The sequence below is a fragment of the Miniopterus natalensis genome, chromosome 7, assembly GCF_054644295.1.
Source record: "Miniopterus natalensis isolate mMinNat1 chromosome 7, mMinNat1.hap1, whole genome shotgun sequence".
Taxonomy (NCBI): domain Eukaryota; kingdom Metazoa; phylum Chordata; class Mammalia; order Chiroptera; family Miniopteridae; genus Miniopterus; species Miniopterus natalensis.
The window spans coordinates 40,367,347-40,394,391 of NC_142087.1; the positions used below are offsets into that span (position 1 = coordinate 40,367,347).

General features: G+C 39.3%; 1 protein-coding gene across 1 annotated transcript in view; it reads left to right on the forward strand.

Annotated features, from left to right (window-relative positions):
* The window catches only part of DLGAP1 (DLG associated protein 1), a 587,128-nt gene that overhangs the window by 261,631 nt on the left and 298,452 nt on the right, over positions 1-27,045 (forward strand). The window lies entirely within an intron of this gene.

Consider the following 27,045-nt stretch of genomic DNA (forward strand, 5'->3'; position numbering starts at 1 on the left):
CACACCTTTTGAAATTCTGGCCTCCTGGGCCTACTTAATTTAGAGAGCAAAGGTAAAGGCTCTGTTGTTCCCAGATTTAACCTCCAGACCCATATATCCACATATCTCCTTCTGTATGTTCCACAGGTACATCAACCTCAGCCCCTTCAAGAAAGAACTTGCTATCAATCTTGTCTACTCTGAAACTAGGCAGTCCCAATTCACTCTTTTGATTACTGTTTCTATCAGGTCATTTGATCAGTAATTTATTTTATTTCTTTTAATAAACATTTATTGAGAATACCTCAGGCACTGTGTTAAGTACTAGCTAGAGCTGCAAAGAGATAATGGCCTGATACACAGAATTAAGCATTTTCTTTACTTTGATCCCAGCATGGTACACAGAGCTATAGTTTAACAACTTATAATTATTCATTGATATGCATGATTTCTCACGAGACTATGAGCCCCCAAGCATATTTTTTAACTTTATCTTTAAATATTCTAAGAATTATTTAATAGAAATTGATTGACTGCTAAGCTGATATGGAAAGACATTCAGTTTTTCTAGGCTAGGAACAGTAGTTCTGTTAAATCACTTATCACCATACTCACCCCAAATGAGCCTATTCACCTCTGACCTATAATTAGGTAAATACTGTTACTGAGATTTGGGCAGTAAATCAGATGCAATTATTAGAAGTTCTACTACTAAGTTAATAATTGTACAGCCTTGAGCAATAAATTTTGCCAAAAAACAGTTTTGATGATTTGTTCATCAAAATTTGAAAATAATGAGCTTATAGGTCAATTTTGTTCTGGTTAGCACCTTTGTATAATTGGCAGGTAAACGCAAGGAGGAGACGTGCAGTCTGCAGGTAGACTGAAGTTTCTTCGGAATCTTACAGGTTTAGAGCTATAAGATAAATTTGGCTCAGTTAGGGCACTAATATCCTTAGTAATTATTTAAAATAGTGTCTGATTTACATCTACAAAAAGTAAAGCTTAAGGGATTCTCAAAGAGTATTAAAAAAGTAACCTTTTTAAACAAAGAATGCCAAGTGGTAAAGTATTACCCATAGCATAATCAAGAAAAACAAATCCTAGTTAACATTAAATATCAATTAAAAAGTAGGAGGGATGCAGTAATAAGATCATGGTAGGAAAAAAAATTTTTTTAATGATACCGTATTTGCTACCATCTGACCTCTATCTCCTAGAAACTCAAAATTTGAATAACTCTAGAAATTGAGTTATTGAAACATTCCAAGGAGTTATCAGTTCCTTTATGTTGGATACACATGAAACTGTTTGTTTCAAAAGGAGGCGTAAGGTGATGAGAAGAGGGCCCCATGCAGTGTGACCAGAGGCTGAGACCCTCGGGTAAGGAGAGACTGAGGTGCGTGCGGGAGAAAGGCACTCAAGCCAGTGGGAGAGAGCGCCGGCCTCGAGCGCTGCCCACTGGGGAGACCCACCCAGGGAGGGGAGAAGCTCGTGTGGGCCTGAGAAACCGATTTGGGTTAAATATAACTTGGCGTCAGTCATCGCTTATGAATATAGTTCTTTCACTTGTACTGGCGCTTGTCGAAGTTTGTTTTCCCTGTGAGCGGGGGAGGCGTGAGCAAGCGGAGTTCCAGCGCCTGCCCAGTGCGAGGCTCCTACGGCCACCGTGCAAGGCGGGCCACCGTGCAGGGCGGGCCACCGTGCAGGGCGGGCCACCGTGCAGGGCGGGCCAGCGTGCAGGGCGGGCCACCGTGCAGGGCGGGCCAGCGTGCAGGGCGGGCCACCGTGCAGGGCGGGCCACCGTGCAGGGCGGGCCACCGTGCAAGGCGGGCCACCGTGCAGGGCGGGCCACCGTGCAAGGCGGGCCACCGTGCAGGGCGGGCCACCAGGACGCCTCCGTGTCGGTCTTCGTGGCCCCGAGCCAGGCCTGGGGATTTACATTTTTAACAAGTGTCTCTGTTGTTTCTCAACACTGGACAACAACGTGGGGAAACGTCTACTTGCTTAATTACGTGCTGATGGATGGCGGTGTTCAAAATATGGGATGTGTAGAGATGTTCTTCGTGGCTTTTTACAATTGGGGGTCATACGCATTTTCTTTGAGGCTCTAAACAGTATTTAGACAGAGCCCATTGACTCTGGGGTGGCCCACCTATTAATATCCTCAAAACCAGACATTAAATGAAGCGATTGACCTCTACAGGAAGACAATCAGACCTTGATAGACTCTGTAAAAGAAATATTTATCCTTTGTACTTGTCTCTTGGAAGAAGCATCATGTCTTTTGATGTTAAAGTTTTTGAAAGACTTCTGGCTGCCAGAGGTGAACTTTGCATTTCTTCCCACTTCTTATCCCTCACCCTTATCTGCCTTTTCACTGATGATGCCCTCTGAGGGTCTTGTTAATAATCTTTGCAGTTTCTGCATTCAGTACACAGTCTAGAAGAAGTAACACTGTATTACTCAGTTTATGTTTAGTACTAATTTTAAATGCTCTTTTAAATGTAGGTGACATTCATCAGTCTTCACTACTCACTGCTAGGACAATGTTCTCAATTTGCCCCCACTCAGCTCTCACTTTCTAACACTTGAAAAAATGTTACTGACCACCAAGTTTCTGACTCAGCTTCTTATTCTCTCTACATTTTTTCTGAGATTTGCTAGTCCTGTTGCTCCAATATATCCTTGAAAGATACATACAAAGGGAAAAACAAATTGCTTCGGTGGATATTATAAATCAAAGTAGTGGTCCATGAAAGCTTAGTGTACTTGGCTGCTCTAATTTATTAAGTCAAGCTAGAGATGATAAAGTATGAAAGAGAAAATGTGCCTGTCCTTCCAAGATGATCTACAGAGACGAAACGCAAAAAAATAAGATGTAGGTTACATCTAAATCTTTTGAAATTTTCCACACTGAGAATATTCTCCACTTGGGGATTTTATGTGGCAGAGCTAAATATAATATATGTTCTGTTGGAGGGTTTTAATATAAATGAATGCTGGTTTCAGCAGAATAATATAAATGCAACTGATTTCTGGATATCTATTTTCTTTCCTGCTACTTTACTGAGTTTATCAGTTCTAGTAGTTTTTTTGGTGGAATTTTTAGGGTTCTCTATATACAGTATCATGTCATCTGCAAATAATGACAGTTTTACTTCCTCCTTTCCAATTTGGATGCCTTTTATTTTTTCTTCTTGTCTGAGTGCTGTGGCTGGGACTTCCAGTACTATGTTGAATAATAATGGTGAAAACAGACATCCCTGTCTTGTTCCTGATTTTAAGGGGAATGCTTTTAGTTTTTGCCTGTTGAGTATGAAGTTGCCTGTGGGTTTCCCACATATGGACTTTATTATATTGACATATGTTCCCTCTATGTGCACTTTGCTCAGAGTTTTTATCATAAATGGGTGCTGGATTTTATCAAATGTTTTTTCTGCATGTACTGATATGATCATGTGATATTAATTCTTCATTATGTTTATGTGGCGTATCATATTTATTACATTGTGGTTACTGCACCAAACTTGCATCCCCAGAATAAATACCACTTGAGAATGGTATATCATCTTTTTAATTAGTATCGCCGGATCTGGTTTGCTAATATCTTGTTGAAGATTTTAGCACTATGTTCATCAGGGATATTGGCCAATAATTTTCTTTCTTTGTAGTATCTTTATCTGGTTTTAAAATTAGGATAATGCCGACCTCATAATATGAGCTGGGGAGTACTCCCTCCTCTTGAATATTTTGAAATAGTTTGAGAAGGACAGATGTTAGTTCTTCTTTGAATGTTTGGTAAAATTCACCTGTGAAGCCATCTGGTCCAGGACTGTTATTTGTTGTTGTTGTTGTTTTATCACTGTTTCAATTTCATTAGTTATGATCTGTCTGCTCAGATGTTCTGATTCTTCCTGATTCAGTTTTGGAAGATTCTCTGTTTGAAGGAATTTATCTATTTCGTTCAGATTCCCAATCTGTTGGCATATATATAGCTGTTTGTAATATTTTCTCATAATCCTTTGTATTTCTTTGCTGTCAGTTGTTTCTTCTCTTTCATTTCTGATTTTATTTATTTGTGTCTCTTCTCTCTCTCTTTTTTATTTGTATGGTTAAAGGCTTGTCAGTCTTATTTATCTTTTCAAAGAACCAGCTCTTGGTTTTATTGATCTTTTGTGTTGTTTTAAACCCTATTTTGTTTGATTCTGCTCTGATCTTTATTATTTCCTTCATTTTACTCACTTTGGGCTTTGTTGTTTTTTCTAGTTCCTTTAAGTGTAATGTTAGATCATTTATTTGAGATTTTTCTTGTTTCTTGAAAAGAGATGTGGAGTGATGCAAACCACATGTTTTCTGGTAAAGAATCTTTGGGGTGACATCCTAGTACTTTGTAAGGGTTCTTGAGAAAAAAATGCTGATTTGGAAATGAGGAATATTCTACTCAGGTTAATTGAGATGTAAAATTCAGAGGAGGGTCCACTCTAGCAAATTTTCTATGTAATCAAGTCAGGACTCAGTTTCTTCATTTCAAAAGTGAGAATTTGAATTAAATGCTCTCCAGGATCCTTCCCAGTAGCTGTATTTCTAAATGCAGTGCTTTTCCAAGACTAATTTTTATGTTCTCCTAATACCTGCTTTGGGTGTTAACACATCTGCTTTTAAAAGATGTGCTTAAATTGATGACCAACTGGGTTCCTTTTAGCATTACCTCTTATCAAGGTTTCTAATCAACTTAATAAAAATATTTTAAACCTATCACAGAAAACTGCTAGCTTTAAAAGCATCTGGCCTATTTTTTCCCATAACTGAAAAATAAACAAACCATAACCTTTCCCAAATGACACATGCTTGATACTTTTAGGATTTCCAGGTAATATTTGTCAAATAAGTGGACATGAGTTGTAAATATTGTCAATATTAAATCAGTTGTCAACAAAATTAGACTGATCATGTACTTGAGAGTTTTCAAAACAACGAAACTGAGTGCAACATTTTAGAATCAGATTAGCCAGTGGACTTGATCCATGTGGAAAGAGGTGATCCCTTGGTGGTTAAGACAAAGAAAATCAAATCTTTAGCCAGAAACCATTAACGACTGATATAATGCCAAGTGAGTAGGTAGCCTCAGGACAGCATGAAAGCCTTTTTAAGTGTGCAAGTTGCAATTTCCTTTTGTTCTCAGATAAACAGATTTCTTTCATGAACATTTCTAAGACCCAGAGCCTAGTGAGATGGCTGCAGTGTACCTGGGGGTACAGATATGTCTCCAAAGTAGTGATTTAATTTCCTTCAGCAAACCCAGAAGTGGGATTGCTGGATCAGATGGTACAGTTAGTTTTAATTTTTTTGAGGAACCTCCATACTTTTTCCACAATGTCTTAATTCATTTGCATTCCCACCAACAAACACGGTCATTCTTTATATGAGAATAGACAATCCCATATCCATCATCAGAACATTAATCACACTCGTAGCATAACTTCCATGTGTTATACTAAAAATTTTCCATTTCTAATGGAGCCAGGAGAAGGAAATTTTAAAAAGAAGAGAGGAGAGAACCCTATCCTGCCCTGGGCACAATATTATCGTTGTCTTCCACTAGACTACAAGCCCCTTGAGAACTCCACTTTATTGCTCCTCTTTATCCCCAATATTGAGGAGAGTACCAGGCACATTTCAACAGTTTTGTCATTTATTTGGTGAAGGAGTGAGTGATGGAATGAATGAACATGATATGTAATAACCAGGCAAATGTTTGCTGCCGGTGTGGTGGTGTCCCAGCATCAGCTGCAACACAGAAGGAATCATGGCTTTCAATGAAAGCTCCACTAATGCTATTCATAGACTATTACCAATGTCAGAAAGTACAGCAGCAACCTGGTCACCTGCATCCTCTCATTCATGGGAAGGGTCAGAAGTCAAGAGGAGTTTGGAGCCTAAGTGGAATTGAAACAGGTTCATATCTCTCCTTTCCTATTTCCTGTAGAAAGGCTTTATCAGCATTTGTTCCTTTACTTCTGCCTTTGAATAACCCAGTTTCCCATTTTCTGCATTTGTTCAAAAGTCCTAAAAGTTAAATAGAATTCCCCAAAAGAGCATATTTAGTACTTGTGATACCTGAACAAAAATAATATGGTAATTGTTTAGAAATTGTAATCATTATTTTCCCCATCATCAGTTTTGGTTTATCTGACTTTCACAGCATGAGAATAAAACAGTTTTGCAGAACAATTCAGAAAGCTGGAAAACGCTGGGCATGAAAAATGATTTTTATTTTTACATAGAAATATCTTCAGAAGCTATTTATATCTGGCAACTGTATATCTTTGATTTTTTTTATAATTGTAGCAAAGCCTCAACAGTTTTCTGCATAGACTCTTTAGTAAGTCTTTTGCTGCTTGTATTTAAAGAGATTCTAAGAGAACATGCAAACACCTTGTAAAGATGGGCTTTTCTAATTTAACTATGTTTAATTTTGTAAAGAGATAACAAGTTGAATCTTCATTTCACAGAGTAGCTGGATATAGTAACTTTGTTGTTGTTACTGTATATCATTAAGTTCTCTGAAAAATCTTAATGATTGAAGTGCCCAGATAGAGGAAACACCCAGCAGGATTTATTAGTGACTGGCTCCATTTTTTAAAATGGTTTATGTGATAATTAAGCAAGTGAATATTCAAATTGCCCAAAATTGTCCAAAGTTTAATTTTTAGCTTGCCATCGACAGAAAAAGAAATGGCAATAAAGGAAAAGCTATAATAGAAACAAAATAAAAGGAAGTAAACTTAAGAAAAACTAGAAATGAAGATAGAAAATAACTTGTAAGAAATCAGCCTAAGTAAATGTCAACTAGGATCTATGTGATTTATGCAATAAGCATATATAAATAGGTATAAGTCACCACATGATGCTAGAATAGAAAACCAGGACATAAACACAATATATGCCTACCATGATGAAAAGAATATTTGTAACTGCAGTTGTTTTATATTAAGTGCCTAGCATGAGCCAGGTGCTATGCTGAATGCTTTAGCATGTGCTGTACCATTTGTTACTCATCACAGACCTATTTCTATATCATTTGTTTGTTTTTATTGTCACTACCTGCTTTTCATAGAGGAGCTGACAAAGGGGAAGCTCTAGTTTAAGATGGTGACATAGGGGGATCCTGAGCTCACCTCTTCCCACAGACACACAGAATGTACAGACATATGTGGAATAATTTCCTCGGGGTGGGGGGACTTAGCTGAGAGCCTCTGGGAAATTGGGTGAATGTAGATGAGGGAAAGAAAACATTGAGGCCGCAGGGAGGAGCTGAGGGATACTCCCACCGTAAGCCCCACCCCCAGTGTGCTGAACCCCTTGGGAGGGAACTCATAACCCAGAGCTTTTCCATGAGGAGCAAAGGATTTGAACCCCACACCTGGCACCCCAATTTTTAAAACATGCAACTGAGTATTGAGCCCCCCAAAAATGTAGCTTTGAGAGTCACCAAGGTTTGCATCCACAAGACCCACGCACTTACAGTGACCTTGGAAACAGCGCTTTAAAGGCTTGCGCTGACTTACCACGCCAGGGTCCCGGGCAGAGGCAGCCACCTGAAGAGCGCCCTTTTTTGTGTGAAAGATGCTTTTTTGCTTATTTTAAAGATTCGGCCTGCGGGGCAGGCATCCAATTTAACACACATCTCGGGGCCTGCTGAAGTACTCCTCAAAGACAGAGGCTGGGGGGCGCCTTCTTTGTTCTGTCCTTCTGCCTCACTCCAACTCCGCATCTCTCAGAAAAGAGTTTGTACAGTTGACCTCAATTTGGCAGCAGCTGCCCAGGGAATCACCCGGCTCTGGTGGCCAGTGCTGGTCACACGGTTCCCGCAGGATTGTTACAGACGAGGAAAAAGTTTTTAACTGGCTACCCCACCAAGGGCACAGCAAGGAGGCAACAGATTTAATGCACCCCCAGTATATCTGTGGAACAGCCTATTAGCTTATCTTCATAGCTGTGGCCTGAGGGGCAGGCTGCTAATTAAATGCACATCTAAGGGTGACTGCAGCCCTTTCCAGAGATGAGGGAGGCCATCGGGTGCCATCTTCATGCTCCTCCTCTGCCCGGCCCCAGTTCAGTGTCTCCGCGAAAGGAGCCAGCAGCACAGGAGCCGGTGTGTCGCGGAGCTTGTGTTCACAGGTTCAGTGGGATGATGGCAGAGAAAGAAGCTGTTCACAATCGGCAACAGCCAGCGAACTGAGGGCGCTCAAATACCCAATGAAATGATCCTGATGTTTGGATTCCATCGCTTCTCATTGTCAGCAGTGCCTGGGCCAGGTGGCATCGGTTTCACTTTTGAGAATTAACTGTATGTTAATAAACACTGACTTCATAATCCCTCAAAGTGCGTATACATTTTTTGGGACACCCTGTAGATAGGTAAATTCATAATATTCTTACAATGTAAAGGTGGTGGGTTATCCACTTATAAATCTAGTATGAAGGATAAAAGACAAAGGAGGAAAATAACTGAACCAAAATAATTGTAATGGACATACAAGATAAAAAATTTAAACTGACATCAAGCATAAAATGTAGGGGGTGTAAACATGTAGAGCTTTAGAATGCATTCAAACAAATTTTTATCAACTTAAAATAGACTGTTCTAAGTTGTCCTATGTAAACTTCACGGTAACTACAAAGCAGAAACTTAGAGTGGATACACGAAAGGTAAAGGAGTCTAAAAATATCACTACAGAAAATCATCAAATCCCAAGAGAAGTAGAATGGAACAGAGGAATAACCGAACACCTAGAAAACAATTGCTAAGTGGCAATAAGTACCTACCCATCATTTAAATGTAAATGAGCTAAATTCTGCAATCAAAACACATAGAGTGGCAACATTTTAAAAATTTTTTAATTTTTAAATTTTTTTCTTGCTGAATTTTAAAAAGTACCCATCTATGTGCTGCCTACAAGAGACTTCCTTCAGACATAAGGACATACACAGACGGAAAGTGAAGGGATATGCAAATTGAAACGTAAAGAAATAGAACAAACAATCCTAAAATTTGTGCGGAACCACAAAAGATGCTGAGTAGCCAAAGCAACCTTGAGAAAGAACATCAAAGCTGGAGGCATCGTTGCGCCCTGATTTCAAACTATGTTACAAAGCTGTAGCGACCCAAGCTGTTCGGTATTGGCAGGCAGCAGAGACCTGAACAGCTGTCTCGCGCCTGGAAGCTCAGGACGGCCTTAGTCCGAGCCTGCGTGTGAACCAGCCCTAGCAGCAGTGCTGGAAGGACGCACAAGGTGACAGAAGCAAGGCACCTAAATGATGGCGGCATCTGCTGTTTCAGAAGAAATGACCAGAGATGATGCTGAATCGAAAGGGCACCTGGGGCCTCGGGTAACACCTTAGTATTGCTTTTTCTCTTTAGTAGTCACGGGGGACCATTGCACGCTTCTTAGTGGGGTCCTGTCATGATACAGCTGTTTTAGAAAAATTAACTCCGGCGGAAGGAAGGTGGACTGAGAAGAGAAGGCGTCGATATGGTGGGGACGAAGGGCACAGCACAGCTAGGGGTGGAGGCTGCTGTTCTCCCCTCCAGGCCACCCTGCACGCTGCCCACGGAGTGGTCTCTGTGTTCAGTTCCTTCCAAGTCACGGGCTTGAAAACCTACACCCCAGAGCCATGCCTGTTCCACTCACTACGTCACACTGGAATCCGGGGCCACAGAGCCCAGCCTGTGGGTACTGCCCTGCTCCAAGGCTGGAGTGGGTGCTGCTCCTACTACAGATGGCTGTTACTTGGGTTGCCTCATTGAGAAGCCACTTAACCTATACAAGCCTCAGTTATTTCTTTAATCTAAAAAATAGCAACAGCCTTAGTTAGTCAGAGAATTAAATGAAGTAACATGACTATGCTTTGTAAATTGTAAAATGGATTACAGTTATTAATATAGTGTACACCTATTAAATAGGGATTTCCTAAGGGACCTTGACTTTAAAGGAAATTCTCGAGGAAGAGTCACACACACACCTGTAGGCGATCATGCTTGGGCCCACGGAGCCTGTAGAGCAAACTCTGACTGATTCTTTTTGGAACCATAATACAGAAAGAAATGCCCGAGGGAAAAGGTCAGTGTACAATCAACAAAAAAATATGCATTTTGATGTGCTGCACAATTTTAATAATTAGTTTACGTGTGCTGTGAGATGAAAATGGTTGAAAATCCTGTTGTAAGCTATTAAGCTCCTGGATGACCCACCAGGACTGGAGTCAGGCTGTCAGTTCTTTGAGTCTTCTCTGCCTTGGAGGCCCATTACCAAATGTGCGGTGGCCCTCCTTCCCAGAGCCTGAGGCAGCATCCGGCTCGGCGTCCAGACAGACCGTCAGTGCACCCGCACGCACCTTTATTTGTCTGTGTACACATGAAGAGAAGCACGTTTATGAAACTGGCTAATGCCACCTCCTGTGTCTGCTCCCTGCTTCCTATCCAGCTCTTGGAAATTTTCTCTGTATGTCTGCTACCCCTCTCCCCAGCATCTCTGCCTTCCTGCATTTTCTCCTCCTATTAACAGCAACAGATTTGATGGTACCTCTCGGTTTGTCTTTGATAGAAACACTTTCACGCAAAATGCCACCCTTTCAAAATTCCCCGTTTGATGCCAGTTTGAGCCAATCTTTATCTGTAAAATGAAAGATTTCATTTTCTGTTTAGAGTTGAAAGAGTTTCTAAGCCGAATATTTAGCAGGGATAACTTTAAATGCCTGCAAGATAAATCCACTTTCTATGTTAAACTGCCTGAAGAAAATGAGATCCTTAGGCCACTGTCTTTTGTTTCTTTTTTCCCATCTCTTAAGAGTCACTCTCTTCCCATTCCTCTGTCCACACCTGCCCAGGTGGTCGGGACATAGGGCCAGTTCATAGGGTACTCTCTCCTGCTCCATCACCAAGAGCAGAGAATCTGAATATTTTTAAAAATAAAAAGATAAAAAATATACAGTTGTCCTTCAGCATCAACAGGGCATTAGTTCCAGGCAGATACTAAAATCCACAGATGCTCAAGTCCCTTATATAAAATGGCGCAGTATTTGCATGTAACTTACGCGTGTCCTTCCTTATACTTTAAATCATCTCTAGACTAATTATAACACCTAATACAGTGTAAACGTCGTATAAATAGCTTTTATACCATATTGTTTAGGGAATAAGGGCAAGAAAAGTAGTCTGTACATGTTCAGTTCAGATGCATCCATCACAGGCCTTAACGACATAGCGCATGTCAGCAATAACATAACAATTTTTCCAAATATTTGCAACCTGTGCTTGGCTGGGTCTGCAGAAACGGAACCCAAGGGTGTGGAACCCACAGAGACGAAGGGCCAGCTGTGCACAGTCATGCACCACTTAATGATGGGGATACATTCTGAGAAATGCATCGTTAGGCAGTTTCATCATTGTGCGAATATTGTAGTGACTTGACAAACCTAGATGGCATAGCCAGCTACACACCTAAGGCTCCTAGGCTACCAGCCTGTACGGCATGTTACTGTACAAAACAACACGAAATTAAATCAAGCACGAGAGAAAATAATGCAATCAATAGACACGGTAAACAGGAAATATATGAGGCTGCTGCCAGAGTAACACAACATACTATTTTACAGCAAACTTTTTTATGTATAGCAGAAAGAGTGCATGCTACAATAACAATAAATAGCATAGTAAATAAATAAACCAATATCGTAGTTTATTATTATCATTTATTATGTACTGTACGTAATTGTATATGCTATACTTTTATACGACTGGCAGCACAGTGGGTTTACACCAGCATCACCACAAATACATTGTCCCACGATGCTATGACATCAGTAGGTGATAGGAATTTTTCAGTTCCATTATATTCTTATGGGACCACCATCCTATATGTGGTTGGTCCATGACCAAAATGGTGTTATGCAGTTCATAACTATATATAAAAAAAAAGATGTAGACAATAGGCAAAGGAGATCCAAGGTACCTATACTAGAAGTCCCTAAAAATGAGACTCAATGTAACAGAAGAGAACAAATATTATCAATTATAATTTAAGACTACTTTTCTGAAATTTAAAAAAGAAGAGAGAGACTTGTACTACATATTGAAAGGACATAACTTGCAAACTTTTCCCAGAATGGCCTATACCTAAACATAGTCTAGTAAAATTATTGATTTTTAAATAAAAATAAAAAATCCCTTTTGGCAACAAATTAAAAGGTCAATATCCCTTATAAAAGAAAGAAAATAGGTTTGTCATCAGACTTTCAATGGCATGCTCTAGGTCAGAAGACAATGGGTAACATTTAAGAAATACAAGGAAAGCAAACACGAGCAAAAGCTTTTCTGTCCCTCTCCACTGATCTTTAAATGTAATAGTCACAATTTTTATAGACATGTGAGAACTTGAAGTATAGTTCCTGTGAGCCTTTCCTGGGGATTTACTGGAGCACAAGCTTCAGACAACCAAGATGATTGAAGAGACATCAGTAGAACCAGTGGTAAACATTAACTACATATTTATTTGTATAACTTAGAGTACCTATAGGTTATGAGGGTGAAGGTATAAAATCTAATGGCCATTTGCTTTATATACACTCAACTGAACAGTCTAAAAATGGAGAGGGTTAGATTAAAAAGAGCAGGAGAAGTAGAATAAGTTCTCAATGGGGAGTAAAAGGTACTAGTTGAAAGTCGATTCTGGGGAATGGGGGATAAGAAGGGGTCACTAGCTAATTTCAGTTTTACTATAGTAAGTTATTAAGAGAAAGTAGTAAAAAGGGGTTGAAGATAATACACACAGATATTCATAAAATCATAAATTATAAAATATAAACTCATATTAAGATATTAATAAAAATGGAGCCAAATGAGAAACACACACCTTTCTAACTACAAAAAGATATGCCAAAGAGAGCAGGCAAATAACATGGACCCGTGCTTTTCAAACTATCTGTAATGAAGGGAACAGCTGTTTTCCACAAAATCACATGCTTGGACTTTGTGGCAATGGCAAATTGCCTAAACATTTCTAAATTTTTTTTTCAATTTCTGTACATATATATGGAAATATATGAAACATAAATATGACAATGCTGGTGTCTGTTAAATTAATTAAACAAGGAGACCGTTAGACGGAGGTGGCTCCAACACCGTAGCAGGCTATATAAGCAAACCAAATCTAAGCCTGTAAATGCCTCAAGGTTACAAAATTGAAACCTAAGGACAACCAATCACAAACAGCCAACTAGGCGTTAAGCTATAGCCACTCAGTCATTTCCTTACTTTGCTTCCACCTTTTCTCTTTTAAAGTCTCTCTGTTGGGCGAGCGCCCCTAACCACTTCCATTCTGGCGCTGCCCAACTAGAATCAACCCTCATTTTTCTTAATAAGGGCTACACAGCCATTCTCATAACTTATTACAGTATATTGTTATAATTGTTCCATTTTGTTATTAGTTATTGTTGTTAATCTTTTACTGTGCCTAATTTATAAATTAAACTTTATCATAAGTATGTATGTACAGGAAAAAACATAGTATATAATATATATGGATCAGTACTATCTGCAATTTCAGGCATCCACTGTGGGTCTTGGAATCTATCCCCCATGAATAAGGGGGGCTACATATTATATATATATAATTATTGTGTATTATTTAACATATATGTACTTTTCTCCATTTGGAGTAATATGTATATAATTATTTCTGGAGAAAATTTGAAAATTATGCTACCATTTACTTAATAAAAGGGAGGAATAAAAAATACATATGACATACATGTATAAATTACATATATTTATAAATAAGTATCTATTAACATATTAATAAAAAGATATATCCCAGCAATCAAAAATAAAATGGTTACCTAAAGATAGAGGAAGGAAATAGAACTAGGGATAGGGACAGAAACTAGATTTGTTTTGTAAATTTGACTTTAGAGTTCTATAAACTTTACATAATTATAAATCAAAATTAAATTTAAAATAAAGCAATCCCCAAACATCAGAAGCAAAATGAGACAACTGAGCCTGTATGTCCAGTAGGTGGCATAACAACACTAAGAGGACTATTCCAAGTGACTTTAAAGAGAGATTTGGTTTTTAGTTCTAAATGGAATGTTACCATAGAGATAAAACAACTGTAAAGAAGCTTAAACTGGCGTTTAAAGAATTTTGTTGGCGGGGGCGAGGGGGGATAGGGGATAGTCTAAATATTTATTGAGGCTGTTAGTGTATATATGGATAAAGCAAATGAGTGATTATAATCATGTCATTAAAAACCTGAGTATTTGACATGAAAAAAAGACACGATTAAAAAAAACAACTTCTGTTGAATTAGAATAGGAAATACCATTATTTCATAATGCACATTATTTTATTAAAACTAAATGACTCCTAGCTGTGTCCTCTGAAAAGACTTATAAACAGTGCTGAAATCATGGTCTTCACTAAAAAGGGTCAAGGATTCCTTGAAGAAAAAGCCGATTACAGGTCTGTGGTAGGCAATGTACAAGTCCATTTTAGACTATTAAAGGCTGCTTGGTGATATCAGAATGCTGGTATCAAGTTGAAGAAGCTCCCAGTGGCCAAGATGAGAAAATTTGAATAATGATAAACATAGTAACTGGATTGAAACTCATCAAATGTGTTAAAGTTCATGAATTCCTAAAAAGACTGCAAATAAAATACTACTGATCGTCCTTGAAAATGTGAGGAAACCAAAATCATTACTTTACAAACTACCAAATAAAGGGAAGACGTCAGTATTTATTCTCCCTTCCCTATACAAACTATTCCAAGCAAACGAGTAGTTGATGAGATGTGTCTTCTTGTATAAGTAGTCCATCAAATAAATAAAGAAGAAAATTTAAATTCCAATATTGCCATTTACAATCTTTAATGAATTATTAGATCTAGACAATGGTAATCAATGACTGCCAATATCACACACACACAAAGGCACCAGATGTGCTTCCGGATGGAGTTATACAACATCACCTATGGAATATTTTGCCAAAAACTGAACCTTAATCTGATAACATCCCCAGGTCTGTGCTATTCAATACTAGCCACATGTGGTTATTGAGCATTTGAAATGTGGCTCGGCCAAATTGAGATGAGCTATACGTGTACTGTACACACCAGATTGCAAAAATGTAGCATGAAGAAAAGAATGTAAACTTTGGATGTATTGGATTAAAATTATATCATTAAACTAATTTCAACTATTTTCCTTATGTAAATGTCTTATAAAATTTTAAATTATATTTATGGCTAATATTATATTTCTATTTGGACTGTACTTCTCTAGTTGTAACTACACAACTTACAGGAAATACCTTCAACAGAGGAACATATGAAATGACACTAGAAAAATGGAAATAGCAAAATCCAGGCTTTCAAAAGCACTGAAATTCCTATTTCTGATCCATCTAATGAGAGTCAAAGGTGCTAGAAACATATATGCCTAAGCCTTATAATTCATGTATAAAGTAGCCCCAAATATTAATATCTATGAAATTGTGGTTTCATATTTCAGTTTTATTTTTACTGTTGCTCATAAAAATAAGTACATAATTAAAAATGCATATCTCTGCATTGCCTAAAATAATTTATCACCAGTTATATGTGAACTACACTGTGTAGAACACTGATATACACTTTATCCCTCCTGAAAATTTCAGTTTTTAAATAATCTAAAAACTTTATCTCAGCTTTATCAGATATATCCTGTTATTATTTCTATACTGTTAGAAAGCCTTTGTTTAAAATTCACTGTCCTAAAGCTCCAAATAGCATTCCTACATCTCATGAAAATGAACTAACTTGAAAGTAATTTTCTTGATTAAAATATAACATGAAACAAAATTAAATATGTAAACTTTTAAAAATCTTTTCTATTCTCTCTTTACCTTTTCTACTTTCCCAAAGGATCAAATTAATAAATTATTATAAAATGTCAGAAACTGCCTGACCAGGCGTGGCTCAGTGATTGAGCATCGACCTAGGATCCAGGAGATAGCAGTTCGATTCCCGGTCAGGGCACATGCCCGGGTTGTGGGCTCGATCCCCAGTGGGGGTCATGCAGGAGGCAACCAATCAATGACTCTCTCATCACTGATGTTTCTCTCTCTCTCCCTCTCCCTTCCTCTCTCTGAAATCAATAAAGATACATTAAAAAAAAAAGTCAAAAACTTTAGAAGTTAGATATTGAATTAATTTTACTCAGACTTCAATTTTAATATGACACTTCTTACCTACATAACATAGTCAGCACCTAAAAATATTAGGTAATAAGTTTCTCCATTAAATCAGAAACTGTGTAATGGTATCTAAATTTCCTATTTTTACTCATTATAAAAAACAAATTGTGAGTTTAGCATGCTTTAATGTTTAATCAGGACAAATAAATATGACAAAATGTTTAATTTGCAGTAAGATATCAGGTAGCAATATACTGTAAATACAGTATACATATTGAAAATAAATCTTGTCATTTTCTTTTCCTTTACTCACAGTGCACTAAAGCGAGAGAACACTAGGGGGCGGTGCTGTTAGCACAAAGATCTCAGGGGGATTGGAAAGGAGGACAGCTCCAATCAACCAACAGCTAATGCGGGAGAACAGCAGCAAATAAGCTGTTTGACCTTCCTTTACTGAAACCCAGAGCCTTTTAGCTCGGTGACAATCTTTTGGTGACATCCTCTATCCAATTCCGTTTAATTTAGAGTCAACAAAAGTATGTTAACTAATTACCCCTATGGCTTCTTGGCCTTTTGACTAAGATTAACTGTAGTTATTAACCCATAATGCCTCTCACTACCTAAAAAGAGACTAGGGCCAAAACTAAAAGGCTAATGCTAAAAAAGCAAAAGCTATGAAACATTTTTACATTTTATAAAATTATATTTTTGTCTATTTCAAAGGCATAAAATTCTTGTGAACAGTGACTTTATGGTACATTTTGGAGAGTATCAGGCATAGTCTATAGATGGTTAATATACAATAGTAAGGTAAACATTTACATGTCAGATGCAGAACAAGCCAGGTGCTAAGTTCTGATGCCTTTTAATATAAGGTGAATTTTCTAATATTTGAGCAACATATAATTTTTTATTTTTCTTTTAGAATATTAGAATCTGTAAGTATTATACAAGCTATACTCTGAATTGTGGATTTGACCTATTTGAATTTTAGTAAATAATTATAGGGGGTTTACATAATTTGGTTCTGAATGATTCTTGAAAGTCTGTTTGGAATATATAATTTAGCAGCAGGTGATTTGGGTGATTATAAAAGCGCATGATTAATATAATTAATCCTAGTTGATTCTGATTCATTTCTTTAGATTTTTTTGGCTGAATTGCACCCGGAATTTCTATAGCCTATTTGTCTTGAGATCTTATAAACAATAAATGATTCACCTTCCTCCACAAAGCGGCAATTATCTAAGCATTTTGCACCTAGAACTTGCAGCTCACCATGGTTTCTCTCAGGTTGGAGGTATTTTTAGTCTCTCTCTATGGGAAGGAGACCTCACTTCACAGGATTGAAATGAGAATCTAAGGAAGGTCTTTGGAAAGAACAGTGGGTAGATTAAGAGAAAGCAACCGGAGAGGTTGAGTTCCCCAGAAATAACAGCGGGAAGCAATCCCCATCCTAGGCCAGAAGGGACAGACAAGGGGAAGAAACATAGAGTTTCCTGAGCCTGTGGCAACTGCTGGGAGCATATGGAACTGGAGAGCTGCCCTCCTGGAGAGACGGCCGCTCACACACCAGTGCCGGGAAGAGGCAGGCCGGACAGACCAGGCCTGTCTGTCCTCCCACCCTCTCATCTTCAGCCGGTGCCTCGCTTGGCCACCCAGAGCCAGGCAGGGAAGTGTGGGCAGCAGGAGAGGGTCGGCCACAGCACGTGGAGAAACAGGACCACTGAGTGCACTGACTCAGTAAAGACTTTTACCACCAGAGGCTGTCTACGTGGTTCCCGCCTTAGCGTTTTTCTTCACTCCACACTTTCACCAGACCAAAGGGAAAAGGGTATTTGTAAGGAAACTCTTCCTTGCACATGTCAGTCCTTTAGATGGAAGCTTTTATTCCCTGCTTCATCTATCTTGTCTTTTGAATGATTCCAGAGGGAAGCATATCTATGATGTAAAAGTCTAGAACTTTTTCTTTTCAACTCTTGACAGGACAATCTTTTGAGTGGATTCAGGGAAGCAGCTGCTCCTTGAGTTTGGAGAGCTCAGCCAGGGCTGGGGTTGGAAGGCAGACTGGACTCACTCTCTCCTCTCTCTCCAAGTGCTCCAGCTGAACTAACCATCCCCAGCCTGGGCCACTGCAGTCTCACCTTCTTACTTGGCTAATTTACAGCTTTCCTTTTCCTTCTCATAATATACTTCAAACTCCAGCAGGAAAAAAATTCAAATGCAAAGTGTGTTTCACTTTCATAAAATATTGCTCTCGCTGAGTCCCATCCCCACCCCTCTCCTCCTCTGATTTTTACTGAAAGGATGAAAAAGAAGGAAATCTCAGTGATTTCATTCTAATTACACTAACATTAAATGACTGATGATTTTGTCACACATGTATGGACAAAGCTCTGTAAGAAAGCAATTGATTAAAGCCAATGATTTTCTTTCAAACAGCATATTCTGCCCTGAAATTCAGTGTGAATACACATTTATTCTGTCATTCTCCTCTTAAGAGAGTTCTCTGCGTTATTCAAAGGAAGCCTTGTCTTATTGTTTCCAGGCTCCTCTTCCTGGTCTTTCCCTGGCACTGTTGATTCCTGTCTTTTTCTCATCGCATGGCCGGTGTAGGGTGGGTGGGTCCTGCGTGTGTGGGCTTCGCACAAGTAGACTTTGTCTCTTCGTCTACTTCCTCCTGACCATCCTTGGCAGAAATGCAAGCAGATGGAGTAGGTGAAGTTATTCTGTGATCTTTTGCAGCCTTCCTATATGCAGCAAAGCCACAAAACTGACGTGATTGTCTTCTTAACCATTTTGAGCAAAATTAGAAACTGGATTCTGTACCTGCGTTGGGGCAGATTTAGTATTGCTGGATTCCCTTGTGAATTACCAGGATGCTTCTCACATCTTTTACAAATAGGTCTCAAAGGTTTTTCAGGGACTACTGTTAGCTAAATAATCTTTATAGTTATGACAAGGAAATTTTAATTTCTTTTATAAGTGTTTGTGCACTTATCCATGCCAACATTTATAGTTCAGTTTATTTTTCCAGGTTGTACAGGTTACTAACAATGAGACCTAATTGATGTGAATTTTAATTTTAGGGGGAAAAATAAAGAGAAAAGCTAACAGTCTGTGCCTTTTAAAAAAATCTATGAACTTATTAGTTCAAAAGAGCAAGCAGGGCCACCTGCCCTTCCTTACTTTGAAAAAAGAATTACCTGACCAAGGGTGTTCCAAGCAAGAATTCTTTTCAAAAGATGCTTTAAATCATTAAAATAGGGAAACCAATCTAAGCAGATAAGCCAATAAAGTAGGAACTTTTTAATGAATATTTTTAAGGCATGTAGAAAGAAACTACACAGAGCAAAAGGACTTTTCTGCATGCACTGTCCTATTAAGCTATATTTATCCTGTTTATTGTGCAAATACATGATTGGATTAGCCATCGGGGGAGAAGAGTGTTCTGTGATGTAGAAGCCCAGTATCCAGAAACAAAACCTCTTCAATTTGTCATTTTTAGAAATATCACAAAGAAATGCATTTTTCCATGGTCTTTAATATAGAAAGCATGTCAAGGCAAGACCAAAAAAAAAAAAGGGAAAGTTGTGAGTTATGAGATAAACAACTACAGTGGAAAAGTCTACATGTGGTAACATTTTTCTTTTGGGGGAGAGAGGATAGGACAAGATACTAGAGCCCTAGTCTGGTGGGTAAGTGTGTGATATTAACACATTGCAGCAGGAATGCGCTGAAGCATGCATTGTGTATTTTCAGCTGTTTCAGCCCAAGTCAAGCATAGCTCTGGCTCTCAAGGCTACTTGGGCTATAGGCCGCCAAAGAGACTCTATGGGGCTGCGGGTCTTCCAGGCACACTGACTGCAGGAGTGACAGGGCAGTCAGCTCCTCCTGCAGTATGTTTTTTCTTTTTCTTTTTTAATTGAATTTATTGGGGGTGACATTGGTCCCCAAAACCATACAGGCTTCAAGCGTACAACTCAATGAAACATCATCTGCACACTGCATGGTGCGCCCATCACCCCAAGCAAAGCCTCTTTTAGTCTCCATTCCCCCCAACCTTTGCCCACCTCCACCTGCCCCCACCACCCTTTATCTCTGGCTCTCACCATACAGTTGTCTGTGTCTGTGATATATATATGTGTTTTTTGGCTAATTCCTTCACATCCTTTCATCCAGCTCCCTCTCCCCCTTCCCCTCTGACAGCTATCAGTCTGTTCCCGGTGGTGTGTTTTCAAAGACTGACCCCCAGGTTTCCAGGGCTCCCACTGGCCAGCACTGGAAAATTTCCTGACAGAGCTTCCTCACCAGCTTAAGGCTTTGACTCCTGATATAAGGCAACAATTCTCAGCCCAGCCGGTGTGGTTCAGTGGTTGAGCATCAACCCGTGCACCAAGAGGTTGCAGGATCTATCCCAGGTCAGGGCACGTGCCTGGGTTTCGGCTCAGTGATCATGCAGGAGGCTGCCAATCGATATTGATGTTTCTCTCTCATCAATGTTTCTGTCTCTCCCTCTCCCCTCCTCTCTCTCTAAAATCAATAAAAAACATATTTTTTCAAAAAGCAACAATGTCTCTTACCCCTTCTTTTCAACTCTACCCCATAGCGAGGGAGATATACAAATGTATAAGAATCTGATAGAATTCTAATCACTTGAATATTGATAAAGTCTAAGCAAGATAGGTAAAAATCATAAATCTCAGAACGGACTGGTGCTTTAGAGATTCAGAAAATAAGTGCTTTAACCTAAAATCAGAACTATAAGTCAGAGTATACGTTGGGATTGGTAGGACAGAAGAGCTGAAGTCGGGGATGAAGGGTTAATGCTGCACAGAACCCACTTGGTCCATGCACATGTCCTGTCTGAAACTGATTTGTCACCCAGGAAAGCCGTCCTCCAGCCTCTGCGTGGACGCCTCCGGTGGGTAGTAGCCTTCCTTCTTCCCCACTGACATCCAGCGGCTCGTCGCCGATTGCTGCCCGCAGTGCTGCAGGGATCAGCTCCCCGCTTTGCCAAACACAGGAGCCCCTGTAACCTCGCCCGCATCTGTTCAGCTTCCGTTCCATTCCCACCTCTGCCGGACCCAGGAACGGCAGACTGGGACCCACACTGCCCCGGTCAAGGGACCGACGCGAGACCCTGTCTGGCCCCGTGAGAAGTGCATATTGACGGGGCGGTGAGAGAAAGGGCAGGAGAGTCCCCAGCACCCACGGACCTAGGCAGTGCTGAGTGGAGCCCGCTGCGGGGCAGGGGGCCGGGCTCTCCGCACACCCTCCCGAAAGGGCCGCGATGAGCAGCGTCGTGCTCAGGTTGGCACCTAGGCACTGAGAGTCAGGATCTGGTGCTCGGGAATTGCCCAAGCACCTTTAGAGCTACCCGGACCCGTGTCCACGGACTTTTATTAACTGATTTCCATATGTCTAGACATCTGTAATTATCGTGCATAAGAAAGACAATACCATGGCATGTAATTAGTCATCATAGGATTATTACCTTTGAATAAATTATGAGCTCAAATGTATCTAAAAAAATTATAAAAATGAAAATAAATATATTTGAATATCCGCGTTTTAGACTTTAATAATTATTTTAATAATTATAACACTAGCTCATAGTGTTGTTGTATGGATTGAGTTTAAATATGTAAAACACTTGGAACAATGCCTGGCACAGAGTAGACCCAATATAAGTACTTGCTATTATTATATATACTTGCAATTTTTTATAATTATGTTTATAATTAAATTTTAGAAATTTAAAATAGGATGAAAGATTAGTATTCAAGTCAGTGGTTTTCAACCTTTTCTTTTTCTTAGCGGCAAAATCCATTTTTAAAAATCCTTTCTGCAAACAAAAAGGTAGGGTGGACCCTAGTGAGTAGGCCAGATAAAAAGGAGCCTCTCTTTGTGAAGTGGGGCTCAGATTTGTCTCAGCAGCAGTCTCCTCTTGAGGCAACTTGGGAACCTGGTCTGAAAACTAAACCAAGTCACCCCACCTTTCACAGATGAGGAAAATTAACCTGAGAGAGATAAATGCCCTCATTCTCAAAGCTAGCAAGTTCAGATTGCTTTCCAGAAAATTACTAATACCTAATGTACCTGGAGCAAATGCTGTTTGCAGGGTAATACTCAAAATACTGTATTTAACCAGTAACCAATCAGAATGCCTCTGCTTAGCAGAAGCCTGGTGCTGTTGATCCCTGTGGTATCAGATATTAACTCATTAGTTGCTAAATTATAGGCCATTTTTGTGGGAGGCAGGAAGTTACGGAGCCAGGGGGCTCAGGACAATAGTATAAAAGTGACTTTATCAATTGGTGAGTTCCACAATGTACAGTCCTACTGAGTGCATAACAACTCAATGCCAGCTCTGGGTGTTGAGATGTCTTCTGCAGCCTGGAAAAAATCCCTATCAGCTTGGAACCCTGCTGAGAACAGCTGTATTATAAATAGAAACTGGAGAACTTTATTTCCTCTAGAAAGTTAATTCTAGAAATTAAAGTTCTGTCCCCCTCTGGCCTCTTCCAAAACATTTAGGCATTTATTGTCTTCCAAAGCAAAGAACTACTGATCGTGTTTACCATTTTCAAAGAAGATAACAGTGTGAAATCACTTCTCTTAGATGGGAGAGAATGAATAATGTGAACTAAAGATCCACTGCCATACATGAGTTTGTCTGTAATAAAGAAGTATTGTTAAGTTGAAATAAATTCTTAAACCCAGGTCATTGCAGACAGTTGAACAGTAGTTGTCTCTGATAAAAATTGCAAATGATTACTTTGCATTTTATCATCCAAAGTAAGTTGTGAATTCAGAGTGATTGCTGAAAGATACTAATTATAGGAGTTGATCTGTAACTCCACCTTCACAAAAGAATTTACAAAAATACTTGTCACTCCCTTGCACTTATTGAAATAAATGACTTCTGCCAGTGATTGTGACACAGGCTTTCTACCTACTACATAATAGGCAGGTAGGTGATGGAGACAAGGTGGGGGTGGGAGGGTAGGCAAAGCCCTGCAGGGTGCTCCAAATGGGAGAACTGATAGGCTGGATTTGAAGAGGATTTTCCAGAGGTATATGGGGATAGACGGGAATGAGAGATGAACCACTGTGTGTGTTAGCAAGACAATCAAAGCATATACAAAGAGCTTATTAATTTGAGCTAGGATGGCTTCTTTTGACTTCAGGAAGTTTAGATTCCCCATGTCAAAAGCAGGTCTGTACCTCTTTAGCAGTCCAGAGAAAAATGTCTGTATCACTTCACTGGCTCCTGAGGGAAGGAGAGAGGCACAGGAGAAAATTGATTTAAGTCTGTGACTTAGAATGAAGAGCATTTGGCTAATGAGTAAGCAGCTGTTTGGTTAAGCAAATGACTCATAATGGGATATTTATGGAGCGCAACTATTTTTTCAAGCCTACAAAAATATAAAGGAAAAAAGTCTCCCTAAGATCCAAAAGCAGATGTTTCTGTGTTTATGAAAAAAAAAGAACTACTAAACAATAAGCTCTTCTTTCTGGTTTATCAATTTATCTATGAAACATGTGAGTCTCCCTAAGGAGTCCTATGTTTATTTTCATTGAGACTGCAACCTTTACAGAGTACTTATTTTATGCCAAGCATTGTTTTATGCAAAAAAATTCAACACAAAGGTCCTGGCCTTGAGGGGTAAACTCTGATAGAAAAGTTACATATCCCCAAAATATAACTAATAATAAAAAGTGAATTTTTTTAAATGACAACATATGAATGCCATGGACTGTAAGTGGCATAACTTTTTAAAGTAATGACAGACATTATATCTTTATTGTATAATTACATATATATAATATTAATATTTATATATTAACAATACATTAATATTATAATATATTATAATTATTAATAGCTTATAATTAATAGTTGGTATTTATTAAGAGCCTACCATGAGCCAGGCCTTGTGCATTTGAGGCCTCTTGTTAAAAGAAAAGCATGTATTCCAGTAAGAGGTTAAAGTGGAACTGAAAGAAATATACATCCCACTGAGGAGAGAGGTGTGACTGTAACCTGAGATAAGAGATGGCTGTTGGGATGGAGCATTATATTTGGCTCACAGGTACTTGCTGATCAAGACAGAGAAACAGAATATGTTACTGAGCTTCAAGGAGGCAGACCATTTAGCCGCTCTCTTTGAATAAGGGTTTACACAGGAATTAGATCTGAAATTGCCTTTGGAGAACGGGTAAGATTCAATAAATAGAAGGGATTTCTGAGAAGGGAAAAGGGCTTGAGGCAGAAATGGGAGACAGGCCCTGCTCTGAGGGAGCGCAGGCATGCTCAGGGCAGTCAGCAAGCCCGTTTGATTAGAATGCAGGACACTTGTGGGGACAGTGGGCAGCAAGGACGGTCAGGAACCAAATGCCACAGGGCCTCCGGGGCAGGCTAAGTTCTGTGGGCAGGAGAAAGGCCCAAAGCCTGAGATGGGTTTGTAGTGCGCTGAGTGCCACATGCATGGTGACCCGGGAAGACTGGAAGTGGGGGCCTGGAAAGGCGTCCCCTGCACACTGGCCTGGGAAGACGGCCAACAGGGCTTCCCAAGGCTGAGGCAGATACAATGGCAAAGGAAGGGAAACGAAGGACCAGCAGTGACAGGCGAGGACTACCGAGCTGCGAGAAGCGTCGCCAGAGGGAAGTTAAAGAGCTTAGAGCCCGAAGCCTGGGCGACCGCGTGAAAGTGATGTGAGCAAAGCTTTCTCATGGGACACGAAGTTGTTTAGACATGTTGAGCTTAGGCATGTTACAGACACGTGAAACAAAGGCCCGTCGGGAGCTAAGATACGGGGAGTCAGAACCCCAGCCAAGAGGAGGCTTCGGGTATCGATTTGAACAACGGTGCAGGTGAACCTGGGCGATGGCGAGATGAGATCCCTGAAAGAAACGAAGAAAAAGCACCCTTAGGGGCGAGGGGCTGCTGACAAATACGGGGGGGCGAAAGTAGGTGTGCAGTTGGTATGGAAAATAATACAATAATTAATACATAATGATACGAGAATAAACTCTGTCTTGCATAGTCACAACTATAAACCTACTTTTGCCCCACCCGCAACTCCTCCTAAAGGTAAATGAGTTTGCTGGAACTGTGGTTTCTTTCGTAGCCTCTCCTTGCCTTGCCGATGGAAGTCTGTGCACCTTCTTCCCTCTGCATATCTGTGTCCCGTCTTTTCTTATAAAGTCATGTTGGATTAGGGCCCACCCACATGGCCTCATTTTTCAAACAGTTAATCCTTAAATAGGTACAAAAACCTAGATTTTCTACAAGAAAAAAAACTTGATTTTTTTCTCTCTCCCCTCTCCCAAGTTCTCAGTGCATATCTGCTGTAATTTGTAGCAGTGACATTTGTTGTAAAATAAAATTTAATAGTTGTACCTGAATTAAAGTACAAAGTATGTTTATTACCAAAGCACGCTTTCTTTAAACGATCTTTTATTGTTATTGCTACATAATTGATCTTAATAGCTCCAAATAGTCATTTTTCTGCAGCATCAGGGGTTAGAACTTCAACATATGAATTTTGGAGGAACCAAATTTAACTCATAACGGAATGTAATAAAGCACAAATGGGAAAGAGGAAGGGCGTTAAAGCTTTAACAGAGCAAAGGGCCTGGGAATTACAGAACTTACCTTCTCTGACTTCTTCCCGATTAAATATCTCCCATTATATAATAACACTGTTCCAATAAAAGTTTGATTGGATATGATGATTTAAAAGTTTAAGGAAAGGTATTTTCTTTGAATTTCAATTATCTTTACTTTTCTTTCTGGACAATATTTGCACAAATATCTGAATACCAGTTCTAAATCATCCTCCACATCACTGTACTCTTAACTTCATGAAACTATTATTTGTCCTTTGAGAACTGGGGGATATAAATATAAAGATGTTAACTATTTAAAACTCCCATGATGGTTTTATTTAGATAAAGAGATGATACATGATATATTTTTGGTAACTTTCTGTAATCTCAAGTTTTTTTTAATATGTACATTCAGCCATTTTACTCAGCAAATATTAGTTGATTGCCTGCCATGAGCCAAAAGACATGCTGGTTGATGGGACTATGAAGAGAAGACAGACAAGTACTAGAAATTTTGCTCCATAAAATAAAAGATTGAGATCAATGGAAATTATATGAAGTTGAGGCAAGACTCAGTTTTGTTTTCAAGAGGAAAGAGCCTTGAAACAAGTTCAAATGCTGCAGGAAAGATGCTGATGGACAGTGAAAGGTTTAAGATACAGAAGAAGAGGAGGGGTAGGGTCCTAGGGACCTTGTGCTTGTATTAGAGATCTTTCATCTAAACATGATCAAAGCAGGAAAGATGTGATGGAGTTAGGTAACTTCTCAGGAATAGTGTCAGGAAGTTTTTTTAATAACATATTTTACCTGTGGAGAATAAGAGGTAAGATTATTTATTGGGATTGATAAGCAAATAATCAAACAGAAAGTTCTAAACAGCTGCTGGGAGAGAGTGAGGGAGTGCTGACAAGGAAAAATGGGCCACCACTTGGCATCGAAGGTCCAGAGCAGTAGACATTTATAGTGGGACCTATCCTCACAGTTGGGTGATTTTCTCAGAAGCTCTCAGCTTTACTTATATAACAGAAATAAATAAGCCCAAAAAATTTTAAATAGCTCCACATAATCTGAATCCAAAAGTAGACTCAAATACGCCCTAAGCCAAAATAACCAAGTACTGGCTTCAGAAATGGAACAGAAAGTGATAAATACCACCATTACCTCTACATGTAATATATTCTCTTTTGATACAACAATTTTCACATGGA